The following is a 20,805-nucleotide window of genomic DNA, read 5'->3' on the forward strand; positions in this document are numbered from 1 at the left end:
ACATGGGCATCGATTCACCTAAATGCTAGGGGTGGCGGAAGTGACATCATGTGCCTTTTGACTCCACCCTTGACAACACGGGAACTGACACCAGTTAACTTGTCTTCTCAAGAAAATCGTCTTCTCAAGAAATGATGTCCCATATGAGGAATTAAATAATTAAACTCTACGATGAAGGCGCAATTGTTTAAATACCATAATAGGTACATAAGCAAATACATGTGTGTTTAGTGTGTATGACGAATTACAAACGCTTGGAAATAACAGCGGTATTAAAAATGTTGACTTTTAACTCAGTGTCAAATTCCAGGATTTATTCCATGCAGTGAAATATGTTTATGGACTCGCGGGTCTGTGGTCCCTCCTTGTTAGATCACGCTTAATAACGGGTGTGTTCTGAAGTGATCAGACCCATATTGTGATCTTACCAATGCATTATGTATCTTGTTTACCCCTGCACCAGCCATGGAGGCAAGTTAAGGGTGTAAGGTGCTGGATGCGCTGGAAGCTGTCGAAACAGAGCATTCTGTTGGGATCCACAGGCACATTTCATGTGAAGAGCGCGGGCAGTCAACTGAGAAAAGGAGGTGCTGAAAAGGTGCAAGCCTCCTTGTAGAGCAGGGTTCTCCAGTGTCGGTCCTGGAGGGCCAGATCCATGCCAGATAACTACGTTTATCTAAATGGGGCTATGCTAAAACTCTGGCATGGATCCAGCCCTCCAGGGCCATCTTTAGAGAATTGTAGAGCAAACATCCAGTAACAAGGTTCAACTTGGCACAGTAAACAAAGTACGTGTTTATATATTATGTCATTTATTTTCTCACGATGCCATTGTCTGGGTCAGAAGCCAAGTTGTTATTTTTATTGATAAGGTCTCATACAGTATAATCTGATTTTCTGTAAGGTCATCATTGCGTTACAAATTATGTGGTATCTTTTCTGCTAATTAGTGGTTATGAAACTGGAAACGTCCAACCTCTTTTTGGTCACAGACTGTTGTCAGATATGCAGCCCTGTACCACGTCACAGGAAAGCCACACACATGAAGACCTGCTGTCTTGCTGAGTTTGTTTATCTTCTTTTGTTCCCAGGGCAGGAATAGTGGCTGCTACTGAATGGGGATGGTGAGGCGGGGGGAGCGGAGGCGGGAAATAACAGAAAAAGAAAAGCACTTACCTGGATACCGCTGGGTGCTGCCTCTCTTACGTCCTCTTCTCTTCCCTTGCAGCAGGAAGCACACAGCCTCCCAGATTCCCCTAGCCAATCACAACACTGCATTACCAGGAGCGGCCCGTGCAGGTAGGAGTGGTGGGGGTAATTTTCCCTCATCGTCTTTTGTCAAGTCCCCCTCACCCCGCCCCACCACTCTTACCTGTGCGGGCTGCTCCTGTGCATTACAGCAGCGTTGTGATTGGTCAGAGCAGCATGGTTCGGCGCTCATACAGGGGCTGGGAAAATGTGCATGTTCTCCACCCAGGCTGTACAATACAGCCTGGTGAAGAACATGCTAAATCTACATGACTGTTTGGAAGTACCAAGACGGCCGGCCAAACCTTCATGCGCACTTAGGGAGTGCTCACCACATCCCCCGCTCCTCTGTAACAGCCCCACCCTACTCCGCCCCTAACCAGCTGAGCCACGGAATAACAATGCTTTATTATCATTTTATTTTTCCCTTTTGAACTGCTCAGTGAGGCGATGCTCCTCCGCCTTAGCGGATGAGCCGCCGCGGCAGGGCAGAGGGACGCTGCACGGGTAAATAGGAATTTCAGCAGCAAAAGAGTAAGTGACAAAACTCTGCTGCTACTTCCAGACCTGAAATGAACTGGGTTTGTTTGTAATACATCAGCAGAAAAGAAACATTTCAGTTCACTGCAGTGCGCATTGCACACATGCAAAATAAACCCATTCTGTACACAGCCCAATTCATTAAAATGCCCCAGTTCTGGTCAAGCAACAGCAAGTAAACAGTGCTCATCTGAGCCCCATTTCACTTCTGTTTCCGGGTCTGCCTTTGGGATCTCTGAGTCCAGGGGTCGCAAAAGCACTGCCAGGGGGCGCAAGGGGCAGGCCCGGGGTAGCACCTGCTACCCTTAGCCTAACTAGCATTTTTTTTCCAAGTTACAGACTTCTTGAGTGTTAGACACTCTTTTAGCTTTAATAAAACGATGTTATTTGAATCAGGAGATTCACAAATGTATTTGATTGTAGAGAGCCCATCTAGCAGCATTAATTGCTGGCTAGGACCCCAGTGATGGAGCATGCCACCTACTGTGGGTGAGGGGTCAGTTTCTTTTTTTTTTTTTTAAATAAATAAACCCATTGATGAAAGAGTAATCGGAATTAAAGATTTGACGATCGCAAAGTTTGTGAGAGTCAGGGAATCCCCATCAACGACTACATTAACCAGTGTCAATAGCTAGGTTTGTTGGGAGGGTGTACTTTGTGTTCTTCAGTTTCCTATCACTCTCCCTAGTAATGTGTTCCTGTCAGCAACCCACACATATGTGTTGTTGTATTAATCATTTTTATTAATGATTAAAAGAGTGATTATGGGATTGTGTTCTTTTTCCTTTTTTTTCCTCTTTCCACTTTTTTGTTTCTCCTTTCTTTTCTCCATCTTTTATATCATTCTTTACTGTTTTTCTTATTCCCATTGCATATTTCCTTTATGATAATATGTTCTTTTGGGACTGATATATGATAGTTATTCAATGTTTGTGTAATTTTGAGAACAACATATTTTAATAAAGAAATGTGAAACAAGATACAACCCCCCCCCCCCCAAAAAAAGGCAAAGCATAGCAACTAATGGTGGATGGGGCCGCGAAAGCCAAGGGCCACAGACCCTAGTTATTGCAGATCATCTAAGCCCCTGTACTGCAGTGGTGGAGATCCATTTAATATTGAAAGGTAAAACCCACAGTAAAGCAAAAAGAACACTATTACAAACATTGTCCATTTGCCTTCTAGTATTCGACGCTGGACAAAACTGCACCACAACAACCGAGCCCAAGAAAAGATAGTTCTATCACGAAATTGAGTGACTACCATTTAACTGATTCTCAAAGAGTGGGTTTAGAAAGAGGCTTTGGTTTATGTCCATCGGCAAAACCCAATGTGTTCCTACTCCAAAGAGAGATGGTGGAATTCTTTAGAAAGATAGGACTTTAGACATATTTCTCCAACAACAAGGATTTTGAAGTTCGATCATTGGGAAATACAGATCTACAAAAAAAGTCCACCTTTACTCCTGCAACTTCCCTTAAGGCCCCAGAAGTTCTTGCCTTTGAACAAGCTGTATCAAAAGAAATTGAAGAAATGAAGAATCTCAGATTGAAGACTTTTCACAACCTATCCAATCAAGAACCTCAAGCAGTGTCTGAATTAGCTGACCTTGAAGGAGTCATTATAAAACCAGTGGACAAAGGAGGGGCAATTGTGATTATGCCTAAGGACATGTATCAAAATCAATTCCTCAGACTACCGACTAACACTAGAAACTACAAGAGGCTTCAAAATCATTTAACGGTAGATATTGTAGATTTTGCATACATAGTAGGAGTAACTAAGGGTAGCAACTAGATAACTTCACATGAGGCTGAATACTTCTGCAAAAAACAACCACACATACCGTACTTTTCATTCTCCCTAGGGTTCACAAAGGGAAAGTACCTTCTGTGGGCGACCAATCATATCCGGTATTGGATCAGCATTAGATCCACTGTCCAAATTTACAGATTTCTTCTTGAACACTTTTAATGAGAATGATGCCTACATACCTCCAAGATACACAGAACATGCTGAATCTCCTTAAAGATATCACATTCCACCAAGAGAAAGAGATTTTGGTAACAGTGGATCTGGAATCCTCGTATTCTAGTATTCCCCATGAAGAATCCTTAAAATTAATTGACTCTCTCCTGAAGGATGAACCATGGAACTATGTCACACCCAAATAATTCATTCTAGGCTTTGCACGTATGGCACTGACAAGGAATTAATTTTAATTTGAAGAAGAGTTTTTTCTTTAGACCCATGGGATATCCATGGGCAGTGCATTTGCACCTAGTATAGCCTGCCTATACGTAAACAACTTTGAGACACATCTGTGCTGAAAACCCATACAGAGATAACTATTGCATCTGGAAACGCTAATATTGATAATGTTTTTGTGATTTGTAGAGCTGAGAAAGAGTTGCTGCAATCTTTCAATCACTAGATCAATGACATCAACATTTGTCTCACACTCACTCTATCATATAGTCATAGAGAACAGTCTTTGGGTCTAAGAATCAGTGCCCAGAAGAACATGATCATATATTGAAAGTCTTCTATGAACAAACTGACCATAACAATTTGTTACGTTGGTCGATTCTTGAGATTAAGGAGGAATTGTACGGAGAAAAAGTATTTTTAGCATATGCAGAGAGATTGTCAATCAGACTGAGGGAAAGGGAATACCCAAGGAAATGCATTATGCCGGCAAAGAAACGAGCAGAGAATATTCCTTATGAGATACTGTTGCAACACAACGAGAAGAAACAGCAGAACAGGTTGATGAGCGTCACCACTTATGATCCACTTCTAATACCTTGATAAAACAGTCAAAAGACGTTGGAAGATCTTTAAATCTGCATATTTGGACTTTGATCAAGCATTATTTGCATTTAAGATTTAAGAGAGGAAAATCTATAAGGGATGTCGTGGTGCATACCAGACCAAGCGGAAGAAACAAAGGATCACTTACATATACGATCCCTATGGATCTTACCCATCGTGGTAGGACATTATCCCTGTGGCAGTTGCAAGATCTGTACATTGACCTAAAAAATTAAGATGGTTGATGTAGGATTAAAAACACCCAGCATTCTGAAAACACGCACAAACTTCAACTCAGAGAATGTAGTGTACAGCTTTATGTGCCCATGTGGCTTACACTACGTGGGTATGACTACAAGAAAGGGAGAGTAGGAATAAACGTGCATAGCACTATGATTAGATGCACACAGGACAACTCACAACTTACAAGACATTTTCGAGATGCAGGCCACTCTAAGAATGATTTAAAATGGGTGGTGTTGTATAAGGTGGTAGGAAATCTAGGTCATTTAGCCAGAAGACCGTTGTATTAGGAACAGATATGGGTTATCGCTTGGGGACAGACAAATATGGACCAACTGATGATGTGACGCTGGGGCAACTGTGATCTATGCCGTAGTCAATTATAAATCACTATCGAGAGTGGATGCATTCACCAAAGGTCTCCCCCCAATTCTCTCTATTCCCCCTAGAATTCTCTCTATTCTCACTGGGTTTCTCCTTCAAAAATAAAATTTCCTTCAATTTATGCCCTGAAACATTCACTACGAGGGCTCTATGCATTGTAATAAAATTCATTTGCAGATACATGAAGAATACGTTTGTCATCTGATTGATCAGAATAAATTCATGGAATCCTTTTGCTCTACAAGTGGAAAATATCAGGGGACTATATTCAACCTAAAAGCTTGAAAGAATTAGGGAGTGAAAAGGCACCAAATTGAATTATTAAAAATACAACGAGGACATTCCGTTGCTTCTTTTGCCCTGACAAACAAGCATATATTATAACTCCTGAGGGGTCCTCGAACCCCTGTAGGTACTATGAAATATAATTAAGGGTATATTCATACGTATAAAACCATGTTAAGTGAGTGATTATAACCACAACATCCATCCCTTCGGCAATATTTTAATAAGGACTTTCTGTTGGAAGTGGTAACTAAGAGGTACAAGAAGACTACGCAAATAGAGGGGGGAGAGGATGTGGCCCAATGGCTAGGGCATCGATCTCAAATCTCATTGAAGAGACTCGAACCCAACCAGATTCAAGTCTTGGCAATGACGCTCAACATCCTGTGATTCTGAGCATATCACTTAATCTCCTCGTGCCTAACTAAAAATAAAAAATGAATGTAATGCGTTTTGATACCTTCAGGACAAGTTTGCGCTATATAAAACTGCCCCCCCAAAAAAGTGTATATTTTTTTATTTTTTATACGACAGAAATACTTCCTTTACGGTAAGTAGTTTCAGAAGCAGAGCATCCCCATTTCAAGCTACATATCCCATGTTTCCCGGATATGCAGCGGGTGCAATCCCGTTGACACATTGCTCATTAATAAGGAGCGCTTAAATAGTTAAGATGGCGGCCGTCTATGGACCAGCACGGCGGAGGAGAAGACAAGTGTCTGTAGTTCAGGCTGCACTGTAACCTTGAAGAAGTGAATACTTTCCCTGGCCAGGGGTCCACATAATTGACATGGAAACATTGTCTAACATGTATTATTGGATATTTAATTTGCATGCAGTGTTGTGTATATATGACAATCCTTTTTTAAGGAACTCCTTGACAACAGTACATGATGAATTGATGTCATATGTCTCTAAGGACGTGTCTAACCTGTGAAGAAATGAAAATGATAGCCCGTTAATTCCCACATTAAGACAGGTTCTTCAGCAAATGTCTACGTTATATGTTATATGTCTTTGTCATAATTCATTGGCCCCACAGAATCGGCTTTATGAATCAGATGAGAGTCAGATGAGGTATTGCATGTGGACCCTCCAATAGATAATACAAACTTATCTTGAGTCATTGAGTAAGATATTATAATACCAGCAAGGGCTACTAGTCACTGACTAATAGATGAGGACCAAGTATGAGAGCCATATTACCAATCATTAGTAGACAGTAAAGATGGACAAGGAGTGCAAATATCAGTGTCAACTGGTGCCTATATCAAAGGAGAGTGTCATTATAGGTTTTTAATTACATTGGTGACTCTTAGGAGTTTGACTACAGGGAAGTGCCCACTCCCTCACTACAAACCCAAATAGGGTGAGTTAAAAACTGCCCTGAGTCATATCTTTGTGCCATGTATATTCGAAGCTTGTGAACATTGTGAAGTGTGCTATATGTATGAGCAGAGTGCTGTGCCGAGTTTGTGGTGTACAATGTATACATATTTATGGTTGGGATAATGGGTTCGCCGTAAGTGATTGAGATTGCGTTGATTTGCAGTGATCACTAGTGAAGGTGCAGAGTATTGTCCACGACTGGGATTTTTCCTTTGTTAAAACATGATCAACAGTAATTTTACCTTTATTTTTCAACCTACAGGATTTGCTCCCATATAAGCCAGGTAGGAGAGCCTTATAACTCCTTTTCAAGACTCTTTTCACATTTAGAAAAGGGTAGAGAGGGAGGAACAGAAGCCCCGATGAAAGCAGCGTGTCCCATTTGGGCAATAGAGTTTTTCCAGCTGAAACATGTCGGCAATATAAGGTGTTGAAACGACAACCATTGTGCTTTTATTTAACATTCAGTCTTTGGTTTTTAACTATGATGTGGGCACTTACTAAATAAAAGGAAATATCCACGGTATACAGATATACATTTTTACTCTTACTGGATCCCTGAGTCTGTCCAGAACAAGATCTTGTACTGCTTTTGGTTGACTTCATTTGGGTATAATTCATCTTCCTGGAGGAGGGTAGACGCCAATGATGAAGCATGCTATCATTTAGTGGGTGTTGTGTCTCCTTTTAATATTTAAATAATCCGGTAGGCAAATTCAGTAGAACAGTAGGTTGGAACCAACCGTCCTTGAGCCCTGGCACCTCGTGGTGTAGGATGACATCTGCCTCCCATCCCTACCAGATGTCTAGAGGGACAGAAAAAAACAGGAAGTGTAGAGTTATAAAAAGCCTTTCTAGTAAATGAAAACATTGTGTGGCTTGCCAGATGCCCGTTGGGCAAGGGTTAGCCTCATGCATAAGGACTGTGATGAGGAAAAAAAAGAACTTGGAATAATGAAGATTACCGATAAGTAATCCAGGCATTTTATGATGTGATTTTCCAACAGATAATAGCTAGTTCTAAAGTTAATTGTACAATATTGGTGCAAAACAGATGTTTAAATTGGGTGCTCAAAACTCAAGAACCTGGTGAAAATGTTATTTGCACCAGGGAGTTTTTTTCCACAAGGTTTAGCAAAGAGGTCTCATTGATCGCCTACGGACCTCTTTGAGTATTCAGGAGCAACTCCTGTGCCATATCCTACAGGTAGTACCAGGAGGAAGGTGCACATGAGATGAAAAATAGCTCTGAGCACAATTTGTATGAAACCTCTGATGTGTGCTTAGTGTAGAACCAGATGAAAACACTCAGAATGAGGGCATTAGTGTTGGCTGTTATACAAATGCTGAGCAGGGAACCTAGAAAGTTGCAGTGAAGATGGCGCTCAGCACAAACCCAAACACAATTCTTTGATTAATATCTTTTTAGATAGCAAAGTTACAAAGGTCTTGTGCAAAAAAGTTTAGTATGAATACTTCATGAGAATGATCGAAAGGAAAACAATGCCACCGCTTAATTACATCTTTTTTTTTTGTCTGCTTACATTTTTATTAGTTTTCAACATGTATAAAGCACAAGGCCACACAGGAGAGAGTAGAAAAACCCCCATAAATGTTCAAGTTATTTAAAATGGTAAAAAAAAAATAACGGTGGGAATTTTCTTCACGATAAAAACGACTTCTACATGTCAGCAGCCATGAAAATAATACAAAAGGGAGGGGTTTGGGGCGGGAGGGGGTGGGGAGGGGTAAGGGAAGAAGGGGAGGGAATGGACAATGGGCGCTGTCTCCTAGCTTTTTTCTTGGAAGCAGGCAACCAGGCAGCGGCGGGGACATACGCCGGGGCCCGTTCACGCTGGTGGCCCAGATGGTTTGCTGGCCTCCCTAGCATGGCGCTTCCTCATCACCTCTTGAGCCAGACCACATGTGATCATGCCATTGGTCACCCGGAATGTTCCTCATTTATCTGGGGTCTCCGACACAGTTGTCATGGGATAGGTTGGTTTTCCGAAGAAGAAGCTAGCCCACCAGTGACCAGGATCCGCTTTGGAGAGACCAGGGTGGTGAGGGATAACTTCCCCAGAGTACTCAACACTACCACAGCAGCTGTTACTGGAAGTAGAGTCCAGACGTCTTCTGTAGTAGTCTTGGGTTGCAACGAGCGAGCCGCTGGATGGGATAGATGCCATTTTGCTTGCTGTTCTTAAATGTTACTAAGATGTTTCTTAAGGCCAGATGTTGTGTGTTGTTTCTTCTTGGCACCCTGCAGCAGCGACTTCAGTTGGCACTCGGCTCGGGAGAGCAAACGCTAGGCAACAGGGCCCATTTGTAAAGGAGATGCTGGGAGTATACTCCACTGCCACAAGACTAAGCTCAGCTTGACTGGTTTGTCGCTTCATTACGTCTTTGTGATCTGATTAATAGCTTTTTCATAGGTTCCCAAGATATTGGTTGCCTAGCTTTATTTGAGTAAAAGTTGTGTAAGTGCTGTGGTGAGCAGGTTTGTTAATTATCCAGCAGGATTTAGTGTAATGATCACTCAAAGGGAGCTCAGTTTAGGAATACACTGTAATGTAATCTTCCTGTACCCATTAGGTGAGATAAAATCTCCAACAGCGGGATAACCACAGACATACTGTACCACGATGGTGGCCAGCAGAATTCCTGCGTCCACTATGAATCAGCCTATTTTGCATTACGTACCACCTCTAATTCTGGCCCATGGGCCTTTATATCTTCATTTACTTCTCTAACATAAAATATGTATCTGTAAAGTTGACGTTCACTCTGGAGGGACATCTTGGCATTGAATAACAAATGTTCATCATTCCCCAACTCAATGGTACCCAATTAATGGACGTCAGAGGAATGAAAGACTGAGTGTGTCCACCAGGATTCAAACTTGTGGCCAAGAGATTGCAGCAGTGGACACATTTAGTCTACCGAGCCACTGGACCAGGCTATATCTTGTGAAGTACACAACCTCGCTGTCCTGTCTCCTCAGTCCCTATTTCGATTGATGTTTTCAGGTCATCCAACCAGCTACACACTACTGTGTATGGTAAGTAAGTAGAATTTTTTTTTTCTCAGAAAGAGTCGCATACAAAGTCCATTGGAAACGCCGAAGGAAAAACCGACTCCCAAGGTCACTCGTTGCACCATATCCTTAGCTCGGTTTTGGGACTGGTGGACGGCGCCTCATGTAGTTGAGTCTTGTAAATAAAAGTTTTCACCAAGGATCTCTGATGCGCTGGGAAGACTTGACCCTACAATCAACATGGCTACTGCACAGCTTCACATCTAGACTGTAGGTGCCTGATGGCGAAAAGAGTATAGCGTTCAAATATGCTCTGTGGTTTGTAATTGCTATCAGAAACACATGGTAGTAGAATATAAATATTCCTTCAAGGCCTCATGACTATGAATCTCCAGCCATACGCTTCTGTCCCTTGAGCCGTATACATACCTTGATCCTCCTTGCAGACACTAATTTCTTTTTATGCCGCTATAGTGCATATTACCTCAGTCTGGATCGACTGACCCCTTCCCGTGACAGGTTCCAGTTGGACTAAGACTGGTGGAGGGCATTGGTGTGGGTGTCTGTGCCTTTGCCTTTGAAACTGACTGCCTGCTGCTACCATACATGCCAACATTTTGAAAGCGAGACTTAGAAAAAAAAAATCTTTCTCATTTGACTTGCATTGAAGTGGAGACAATTTAGGCGGGAAACAGCTAAAATACTACTGTTTATGGCTTTACAATTTGTGAGTCCCTCACCTGAGGCAGGCATGTGCTACTTTTGTCTAGTCCCTGTGAAATCCATGAGTGAAGCAGGTAGAGTTCCCCAATGTGTTTTCAATGCAGCCACTGCTTTCACTGGCTCTCACCAGCCTAGAATACTGGCAGCCTCTGGCAGGCCTCCAGGGGGCCAGAGAATGATAGAGACTGTTCCAAGCATCATGGGAAGGACTTTTTACTCAAACCATGATGACTCTGTCCTGTCAAAACCCTAAGCTCTTAGGAAGCAAGCATTGCAAAACCCTGTAGTCTGGCTTGTATTTTGAGTCCTGGATGAATAATTAAAAAACAAAAGCCTGCTAGGTCAGATAGCTATTGCTATACAATGCATACATGATCTAATAAAAATTATGTGGTGATTCAGTGTGCTTTTGAGATGTAAAATAGGCCTTCATTCATTGCAATGCAACCACTCCATAGGAGGTGGAAGGATACACCAAACAACCAATAGCATGAGATGAGAGGGAAATAGTCCTATGGGTGTAGAAACAGCCACTTTCAGTAACATTTCGAAGAATCAGTAACAATAGGTCTGCAAGCAGCTTCTCTTTCAAAAGAGGCCTACAAATGAGGGTATGTGCAAGCAGCAGTCCCAAAGACCTTCCTCCAAATATATTTGCAACCCTGGGCAATGTAGGTAAATGTATTACATAGGGAGAGGGAGCAGACCAACTGGGACAAGTAAAAGATATCCTCAGGACACAGGCAACACCTAAAACAAGGAAATGAAGGCATGGAATAAATATACACCGTAAAAAGGAACGCACAAACACTGAGACATGGAACACTGATACCTGGTGAAACATACTAAAATGGCACAACTGCAGGTAGCAAAGGGCGAGATACACACAGGCACAGTGTCTCAGAAAACAAACCAAACTCATACCGGGGGGCACAGAGACAGGGAAGCACACAACGCAAGTGAAATACAAGACCCACTCATCACTGAAGCTCACTTGAGTTCCGTCCAATGCAAGTGAAGCCACCCTACTATGGAGCCCAGACTGTAGCGATAACTCACAGAGCCAACAGGGCTGGGCTGGAGAACCAAAGGCAGCCCTGGAAAAAGTGCTAAAACCAGCCCCGCTCCTGTCTCTCTTTCCATCCATCCACTCCCTCGCTCTCCTCTACTCTCATCTCCCTTCCTGATCACTTTCTCTCAACCTTCACATCTCTCTCTCCCTCTCTTTTGAAGCCTCTGCTGCCTGTTGCAACTAACCTAGGGGAGCTGGGAAAATGAATGAAGCGCCTGGGCGGAAGACACTAGGCTGCCACACTCACCTTCCAAGGGCTCCGTCCCACCGGGGAAACGCCCGGTGGTATAAATGGCCTGTGCGGCCTCTAAACAACAGCAAACAGCAGTCTGCACACAGCAACTCCCATCAGCACCAACATGCCATGAAAATGGCAAACTCTACAATGTACAAAAACCATCGAGCAAAACTATCGCCTCTGCCCATTTCAGAGGGCTTCTGATAGCAACAGAAGAAGCCCTAGTTTAGAAGCAGAGACTGTAATGCACTTCATTGGGTAGAAACCCCTTCATACATCAGGCTGGAAGACCATGTTTTGAACGGGTGTTCCTGCTGCAGACAGTGCAGTATGACCGGAAGCAGGCTCAGCAGTGCGCCTGCACTCCAGCCGCTCAGGAATGGCGTTTCTCTCCACATCCAGTGGTGCTGTGGCGGGAAAGGGCGTGAGTAACCACGTGCCACTGCACCTGTTTTCCGACTGGAGAGGGACAGTTGGGGGGAGGGGGGAGGTTAGCAGAGGAGGGAGTCATTTTACAATTCAACAAGCCTGCAAAGCATTTGCATTGCACGTATGGATACACAAACATGGATCCGCCGTCCATTTCCACTTTGAATATACAACGAATGCCAGTTCACTTAACACAGTAGATCTGAATTTGTGACATGGCTTTGGTGATTTAGAATTTTAAAATAATATATCTCTTCTGCTTTTTATCCTCGTAAACATTATAGTGCTCTGCCGCCTTTGTTTTTTTCTACTCCTTGTCTTTCTCTTTTATTTCTTCTCTTGCTCACTTTTTTTAATTCAATTATTGTGCTAGCTCATTAATTGTCGTAAAGCGCTTTGGTGTCAGTGGACAGAAATGCCAAAAATAAATAAATGAAATGGAAGTGTACAACAAAGGGCTCCAGTCACAATGTGTTACAGAAATGGTAAGGAGGGTCCCTACTTATATGCCTGCTTCGCGTTCTGTTCATTTGGTTGGGATTTCCATTTCTAGTTGACCAAAGAAAGCACACACCTTGCTGGGTCATAAGTACAATTCATTTTTCACTACTAGCAACGATATATTCCAATTCTGAAAAGAGTGAGACACAGGAGGTGTGCATGTTTTCCTTCTCAGCTGGGCTACCAGAATCAGCATCAAACGTTCTGAAGACTCGTGAGCAAACATACGTTGGGGCATATGTACAAGCCCCTATCTCTCCCGGAGCGTCACTTTTCTGATGTTCCGGTGGCGTAGTGCCATTTCACATATTTATGAGGTGGCGCTAAGCCACTTAACATGGCATAACGTCCCCTTGTAAATATGCTCCTTTCCACCACAGTCTACTGTGGCAAAGGGGCGTGCAATTGGTGTTGTAGTCGGTGTTCCACCACAACATCCATTGCTTTTTACTGCTGCCCCAGATTTACAAGCCTGGGGCATCACCCAAAACTAAGGCCAGGGAATACCTGGTCTTAGAATGTCCATACAAGGAGAAATTTTTAATTTCTCATTATTTTTTGCTCTTTCCATGTGTGCTGCATTGTGCAGCACACATAGAAAGATCAAATCGCCATTATTGATTGTTTATGTGCAGGAAGGTGTCCCTTCCCACAGATAAACAATCGCCAATACAGCACAGGCACCCTTGCAACATGGCGCAAGGGTGCCTGCACTGGCACTAGGCAGCTTTTTAAAAACCAGTGCTAGGGGAAAGGCAGGGGTGCACTGCATTTTTGTAAATATGGCTCATCCCTGTGTTTTAAAAATGTCGGAGCACGGCGCTGCCAAATTTAGCATAACACCACACTCCTACATTTTTTGGTAAATACCCCTCCATGTCCCTTGTTCTACATGAAGCAGCGCTCTCTGAGGTCCATCTGAACTCTGCCTTGGATGTCACAATTGACACCCCAGACCTATGCAACCTGGGAGATCTCAACACCTGGTCTGGTTAAGCGGATCTCCAGCAGATCCCAGGCCTCCTCACTAACCTTGAAAGGCATAATTACCACTCCTTAGCCAAGGGCCATACCCTCAGCACCATATCTGCCTCAAAAGATCTTAGATCAGTGCAAGGAATCTATCTGATTGCCTTTTGCAATCAGAAAATCATTCCTTATTGTTTAAATATTCCCGCCACATTACCTTCTACAATCACCCCTCACAACATGACCCATGACAGCCCATGGAAGACCGTCAACAAAGATATATTTCAGTGGAAACTCTAGTTGATGTGGTCACTGAACCCAGTGGTAATCATAAACCAGTTCCATCTCTGGCATACTCGTGCTACGCACCACCTTTATGAAGCAAAAGTTTATCCTCACACCTTCAAACATCTTCAATCTTCACACACCTTACATAAAAGTTCCATAAAAGCCACATTACATCGAACAATCAGCACTTAATTTGAGCTAGTGGGGGACATCGCCGCAAATTGTTTGTGACCGGCACTTATTTTTGCCTACCAGATACAAGTGCAAGAGAGAAAAACACACACAAAGACAGCGGAAGAAAACAACGGCAAAGCCATCAGAAACAGAAAGCAGGAACCTGCACGAGTGAGAAGAGGGGGCAGGACGAGGATTAAAGACTATTGGCCTTGGTATTCGGTGCACCGATGTTTAATTGCATTGGCCACCGGCTTTCAATCAGAGCTTCTGGCACTTTTTTCACAAATAAGCACTGCCAACAAAGTTTCAACAATGCACCTCAGGAACTAAATGAAAAACAGAGCACTCTACGACCTTGTCATGCATATGAAGTGCTGTGTACATATTCAATGAGGACTGGCAACATACTGCAAAATACAGAGAGTACTGTGGGCCTTGCAAGTGGCAGAGAGTAATGTGGGCCTTGCAAGTGGCATAAAGTACTGTGAACCTTGCAAGTGGCTAAGAGTACTGTGGGCCTTGCAAGTGGCTAAGAGTACTGTGGGCCTTGCAGGGGGCAGAGAATATTGTGGGTCTTGCATGTGGCAGAGTACTGTGGGCTTTGCAAGTTGCAGAGAGTACAGTGGGCCTTGCAAGTGGTAGAGAGCACTATGGGCCTTGCAAGTGGCAGAGAGTACAGTGGGCCTTGCAAGTGGAAGAGATCACTGTGGGCTTTGTAAGTGGCAGAGACTACAGTGGGCCTTGCAAGTGGCAGAGAGTACTCGGGTACTGTGGGCCTTGCAAGGGACAGAGAGTACTGTGGGACTTGCAAGTTGCAGAGCGTACAGTGCATCTTGCAAGTGGTAGAGAGTGCTGTGGGCCTTCCAAGTTACAGAGAGTACAGTAGGTCTTGTAAGTGGCAGAGAGAACTGTGGGCCTTGGAAGTGGCAGAGGGTATAGTGGGCCTTGCAAGTGGCAGAGAGTACTGAGGGCCTAGCAAGTGGCAGAGAGTACAGCGGGCATTGCAAGTGGCAGAGAGCACTGTGGGCTTTGCAAGTGGCAGAGAGTACTGTGGACCTTGCAAGTGGCAGAGACTACAGTTGGCATTGCAAGTGTCAGAGAGTACTCGAGTACTGTGGGCCTTGCAAGGGACTGAGAGTACTGTGGGCTTTGCAAGCTGCAGACAGTACAGTGGGTCTTGCAAGTGGTAGAGAGTGCTGTGGGCCTTCCAAGTTACAGAAAGTACAGTGGGCCTTGCAAGTGGCAGAGAGAACTGTGGGCCTTGCAAGTGGCAGAGAGAACTGTGGGCCTTGCAAGTGGCAGAGAGTATAGTGGGCCTTGCAAGTGGCAGAGAGTACAGTGGGCCTTGCAAGTGGCAGAGAGAACTGTGGGCCTTGCAAGTGGCAGAGAGTACAGTGGGCCTTGAAAGTGGCAGAGAGGACTGTGGGCTGTGCAAGTGGCATAGAGTACTGTGGGCCTTGAAAGTGGTAGAGAGTACAGTAGGCCTTGCAAGTGCCAGAGAGCCCTGTGGGCCTTGCAAGTGGCAGAGAGTACTATGAGCCTTGCAAGTGGCAGAGAGCACTGTGGGCTTTGCAAGTGGCAGAGAGTACTGTGGGCCTTGAAAGTGGTAGTGAGTACAGTGGGCCTTGCAAGTGGCAGAGAGCACTGTGGGCCTTGGACGTGGCAGAGAGTACTATGAGCCTTGCAAGTGGCAGAGAGCACTGTGGGCTTTGCAAGTGGCAGAGAGTACTGTGGGTGTTGAAAGTGGTAAAGAGTACAGTTGGCCTTGCAAGTGGCAGAGTGCACTGTGGGCTTTGCAAGTGGCAGAGAGTACTGTGGGTCTTAAAAGTGGTAGAGAGTAGTGCGGGCCTTGCAAGTGGCAGAGAGCACTGTAGGCCTTGAAAGTGGTAGAGAGTGCAGTGGGGCTCGCAAGTGGCAGAGAGCACTGTGGGCTTTGCAAGTGGCAGATAGTACAGTGGGCCTTGTAAGTGGTAGAGAGTTCAGTGGGTCTTGCAGGTGGCAGAGAGCACAGTGGGCCTTGCAAGTGGCAGAGAGTTCTATGAGCCTTGCAAATGGCTGGAAAGCACAAAATTAATACCAGCACAATACAATAGTATGAGGGAGCAGAATGTCACTAACCACCACTCTGCGGATGGTTTCAGTGTAAAACACAAGCACGTCCTCAAGGAAATAAAAAACAGGTACTGGGTAGCGGTTCAGGCTCCATTAATATGCTTCAGCATAACCGGTGCCTTGAACTCTGAAGAAAAACAGATTCCACGATCAACTGGGGCAAAGTAAGACATACTACCTACCACTTAAACTGAACAACTGACTACACTCAGCCAATTCTGTCCTAACCAGAGAGAGCATTTGCAAAGAAAACGCAAAAGAAATCAATTATCGATGCTGCTTTGTGTTATTCCTGGTGTTTAAAATGCCTTCTTTTCTCTACGGTAGTTTGGGCTGGGGTTTTCGTGCTTCATGGTCTTCAGTTGCAGGCCATGCTTGTTGAATCCGTTTGTTAACTTGAGAAATGGAGAACATGTTCCAACCTTTTTACATTGCAGACCTTAGGGCGCTATGCTGCCTGGGGACCAGATACACAGGTTAGACTGGTTAGATGTGGCAGATCATTCGTCTCGAACAAATGACCTCCCTTAAACAATGGCCCAATGATCCAATGTAGTAAATCCTGGATGTGGACATGTTTGAGTTACTACAGCCAAGTTAGTGAAACAAAGCCAGCCCAGGTTGAACAGTTCACAGGCAGGCATATGTGGCTGAGCTGCAAGATGTCGCCACCTGCTACAGGTCTCATGCACCAGTATTTATCTGCCACATTACCTTCTACAATCACCCCTCACAACATGACCCATGACAGCCCATGGAAGACCATCAACAAAGATATATTTCAGTGATAACTCTAGTTGATGTGGTCACTGAACCCAGTGGTAATCATAAACCAGTTCCATCTCTGGCATACTCGTGCTACGCACCACCTTTATGAAGCAAAAGTTTATCCTCACACCTTCAAACATCTTCAATCTTCACACACCTTACATAAAAGTTCCATAAAAGCCACATTACATCGAACAATCAGCACTTAATTTGAGCTAGTGGGGGACATCGCCGCAAATTGTTTGTGACCGGCACTTATTTTTGCCTACCAGATACAAGTGCAAGAGAGAAAAACACACACAAAGACAGCGGAAGAAAACAACGGCAAAGCCATCAGAAACAGAAAGCAGGAACCTGCACGAGTGAGAAGAGGGGGCAGGACGAGGATTAAAGACTATTGGCCTTGGTATTCGGTGCACCGATGTTTAATTGCATTGGCCACCGGCTTTCAATCAGAGCTTCTGGCACTTTTTTCACAAATAAGCACTGCCAACAAAGTTTCAACAATGCACCTCAGGAACTAAATGAAAAACAGAGCACTCTACGACCTTGTCATGCATATGAAGTGCTGTGTACATATTCAATGAGGACTGGCAACATACTGCAAAATACAGAGAGTACTGTGGGCCTTGCAAGTGGCAGAGAGTAATGTGGGCCTTGCAAGTGGCATAAAGTACTGTGAACCTTGCAAGTGGCTAAGAGTACTGTGGGCCTTGCAAGTGGCTAAGAGTACTGTGGGCCTTGCAGGGGGCAGAGAATATTGTGGGTCTTGCATGTGGCAGAGTACTGTGGGCTTTGCAAGTTGCAGAGAGTACAGTGGGCCTTGCAAGTGGTAGAGAGCACTATGGGCCTTGCAAGTGGCAGAGAGTACAGTGGGCCTTGCAAGTGGAAGAGATCACTGTGGGCTTTGTAAGTGGCAGAGACTACAGTGGGCCTTGCAAGTGGCAGAGAGTACTCGGGTACTGTGGGCCTTGCAAGGGACAGAGAGTACTGTGGGACTTGCAAGTTGCAGAGCGTACAGTGCATCTTGCAAGTGGTAGAGAGTGCTGTGGGCCTTCCAAGTTACAGAGAGTACAGTTGGTCTTGTAAGTGGCAGAGAGAACTGTGGGCCTTGGAAGTGGCAGAGGGTATAGTGGGCCTTGCAAGTGGCAGAGAGTACTGAGGGCCTAGCAAGTGGCAGAGAGTACAGCGGGCATTGCAAGTGGCAGAGAGCACTGTGGGCTTTGCAAGTGGCAGAGAGTACTGTGGACCTTGCAAGTGGCAGAGACTACAGTTGGCATTGCAAGTGTCAGAGAGTACTCGAGTACTGTGGGCCTTGCAAGGGACTGAGAGTACTGTGGGCTTTGCAAGCTGCAGACAGTACAGTGGGTCTTGCAAGTGGTAGAGAGTGATGTGGGCCTTCCAAGTTACAGAAAGTACAGTGGGCCTTGCAAGTGGCAGAGAGAACTGTGGGCCTTGCAAGTGGCAGAGAGAACTGTGGGCCTTGCAAGTGGCAGAGAGTATAGTGGGCCTTGCAAGTGGCAGAGAGTACAGTGGGCCTTGCAAGTGGCAGAGAGAACTGTGGGCCTTGCAAGTGGCAGAGAGTACAGTGGGCCTTGAAAGTGGCAGAGAGGACTGTGGGCTGTGCAAGTGGCATAGAGTACTGTGGGCCTTGAAAGTGGTAGAGAGTACAGTAGGCCTTGCAAGTGCCAGAGAGCCCTGTGGGCCTTGCAAGTGGCAGAGAGTACTATGAGCCTTGCAAGTGGCAGAGAGCACTGTGGGCTTTGCAAGTGGCAGAGAGTACTGTGGGCCTTGAAAGTGGTAGTGAGTACAGTGGGCCTTGCAAGTGGCAGAGAGCACTGTGGGCCTTGGACGTGGCAGAGAGTACTATGAGCCTTGCAAGTGGCAGAGAGCACTGTGGGCTTTGCAAGTGGCAGAGAGTACTGTGGGTGTTGAAAGTGGTAAAGAGTACAGTTGGCCTTGCAAGTGGCAGAGTGCACTGTGGGCTTTGCAAGTGGCAGAGAGTACTGTGGGTCTTAAAAGTGGTAGAGAGTAGTGCGGGCCTTGCAAGTGGCAGAGAGCACTGTAGGCCTTGAAAGTGGTAGAGAGTGCAGTGGGGCTCGCAAGTGGCAGAGAGCACTGTGGGCTTTGCAAGTGGCAGATAGTACAGTGGGCCTTGTAAGTGGTAGAGAGTTCAGTGGGTCTTGCAGGTGGCAGAGAGCACAGTGGGCCTTGCAAGTGGCAGAGAGTTCTATGAGCCTTGCAAATGGCTGGAAAGCACAAAATTAATACCAGCACAATACAATAGTATGAGGGAGCAGAATGTCACTAACCACCACTCTGCGGATGGTTTCAGTGTAAAACACAAGCACGTCCTCAAGGAAATAAAAAACAGGTACTGGGTAGCGGTTCAGGCTCCATTAATATGCTTCAGCATAACCGGTGCCTTGAACTCTGAAGAAAAACAGATTCCACGATCAACTGGGGCAAAGTAAGACATACTACCTACCACTTAAACTGAACAACTGACTACACTCAGCCAATTCTGTCCTAACCAGAGAGAGCATTTGCAAAGAAAACGCAAAAGAAATCAATTATCGATGCTGCTTTGTGTTATTCCTGGTGTTTAACATGCCTTCTTTTCTCTACGGTAGTTTGGGCTGGGGTTTTCGTGCTTCATGGTATTCAGTTGCAGGCCATGCTGTTGAATCCGTTTGTTAACTTGAGAAATGGAGAACATGTTCCAACCTTTTTACATTGCAGACCTTAGGGCGCTATGCTGCCTGGGGACCAGATACACAGGTTAGACTGGTTAGATGTGGCAGATCATTCGTCTCGAACAAATGACCTCCCTTAAACAATGGCCCAATGATCCAATGTAGTAAATCCTGGATGTGGACATGTTTGAGTTACTACAGCCAAGTTAGTGAAACAAAGCCAGCCCAGGTTGAACAGTTCACAGGCAGGCATATGTGGCTGAGCTGCAAGATGTCGCCACCTGCTACAGGTCTCATGCACCATTATTTATCTGCACATCCTATGAGCACTCTACCTCATTTTTTCTTTCCCTTTGCCATTGATAGCACTGCTACTATACATAGACGCATATGTATGTAAAGCACATTAGGACCTACGAAGGAAGGGCGCTCACAGACCCAACAATTATTGTGGGGTTGTCTGCTCGATTTTTCAGCCAACTTTACACTCCTGAACGGGGGACGCGTCATAGACCCTGGATGAGTACATGGCCATATTCCCGATCTGTCTGATTTCAGAAATGGTTGGTGAACTCTGAAACCTAGGGGTCACTCATTGTCAATGAAATGACTGCGGCCGTTGCAATCAGGGAGGATGTCCAGGCCGAACGTCCTACCAATGGAATATTTCAGATCTAATGCGTTACTACTTGCTCCCCAGGTGCTGGGGATGTTTATAACTTCCAAGGTGTGTGGAATGTTGCCTAGGAACGTTAGGGAGGTATTCGTCACGGTTATACCGAAGGCCAAATGACCACCTGACAGATGTGGAGAAAACAGATCCATTTCCTTATATACATCGAGACCCAATGGTTTTATGCAGCACATTTCAACTGGACGCAATATCCACCGA

The 20,805-nt window shown here is 44.9% G+C and overlaps 1 pseudogene; it reads right to left on the reverse strand.

Moving 5' to 3' along the window:
- Positions 1–8,664: 8,664 nt before the first annotated feature.
- Positions 8,665–9,281, reverse strand: LOC146798761 (pancreatic progenitor cell differentiation and proliferation factor A pseudogene; annotated as a pseudogene).
- Between the last annotated feature and the right edge of the window lie 11,524 nt (positions 9,282–20,805).

Source organism: Triturus cristatus, chromosome 9, assembly GCF_964204655.1.
Source record: "Triturus cristatus chromosome 9, aTriCri1.1, whole genome shotgun sequence".
NCBI lineage: Eukaryota > Metazoa > Chordata > Amphibia > Caudata > Salamandridae > Triturus > Triturus cristatus.